The sequence below is a fragment of the Propithecus coquereli genome, unplaced genomic scaffold (genome assembly GCF_000956105.1).
Source record: "Propithecus coquereli isolate 6110/MARCELLA unplaced genomic scaffold, Pcoq_1.0 Scaffold239, whole genome shotgun sequence".
Taxonomy (NCBI): Eukaryota; Metazoa; Chordata; class Mammalia; order Primates; family Indriidae; genus Propithecus; species Propithecus coquereli.
The window spans coordinates 2,565,984-2,567,196 of NW_012147941.1; positions in this window are offsets into that span (position 1 = coordinate 2,565,984).

Genomic DNA, 1,213 nt, shown 5'->3' on the forward strand with positions numbered 1-1,213 from the left:
AGGCGCCCCGAAGGATCTGGGAGGACAGGGGGCTGAAAGAGTGAGACTCTGTCTCAAAAAAAAAAAAAAAAAAAAGATGAGGGAGTGGAGCAAATGATGTAAGCAATATAATTTCAAACTTACAGAACATTTTCAAGAATAGTACAAGGAACTCCCATTAAGTCCTATACCCAAATTCATAAATTATTTACATTTTGCTCCATTTGCTTTGTTATTCTCTCCTTACATATGTAGTTATAAACATATGCACATTTTTTTCTGAACCATTTAAAACTAAAAGACATCATATTCTTTTACTCCTGTGTGTATTTCTTAAGAACAAAGCCATTCTCTTATATAACCACAGTATAGATATAAAAATCAGGACATTTAACACTGATAACAGTACTATTGATTCACAGTCCATACTAGATTTTGTCAGTTGTCCTAAAAACATTATTTAAGGTTATTTTTTTTCTGGCCCAGAATCAAATTCAGGATCACACACGTTTACTCGTCATGTTTCTTTTGTCTCTGTTAATCTGGACCAATTCCTCAGTCTTTTCTTTTTGTTTCCTGACCTTGACATTTTTGAACAGTACAGGCCAGTTATTTTATAAAATGGCCCTCAATTTGGATTTGTCTGACATTTCCTCATGATTAGATTCAGTTTGTGCGTTTTTTGGCAGGCTCACTGCTGAAGCAATGTTGTGTCCTCAATGCCTCTTACTAGGAGACATGCAAAAGTCAGTTTGTCTCAATACTGGTGATGTTAGGTTTAATGAGTTGGTTAAGATGGTGTTAATGAGGTTCCTCCACTATTTTTCCTTTGTAACTATTAAGTAATTTATGGAGAGATACTTTGCCATGTTAATATCCTTCTCCTGATCAACCTTTCACCCACTAGTTTTAGCATTCATGAATGAGTTTCTTATTCCGTCATTCATTCTATCTATATTTATTAGTTGTCATCCTGCTGTAAGGAAAAGCTTTCTCTTTTCCTACGTTTATATAATCATTTACCTATTTATATCAATATGTACTCATGAATTCTTATATTATTCAATGGTTTATAATCCATTACTATTATTTATTTTGATTAAAGCAAGGGTTCTTAAACCTTTTTTATACCACGGACCCCTTTGGCAGTGTGGAGAAGCCTGTAGACCTCTTCTCAGAATAATATTTTTAAATGTATACAATAATTACAGAGATTATTACATGGGTTTACAAA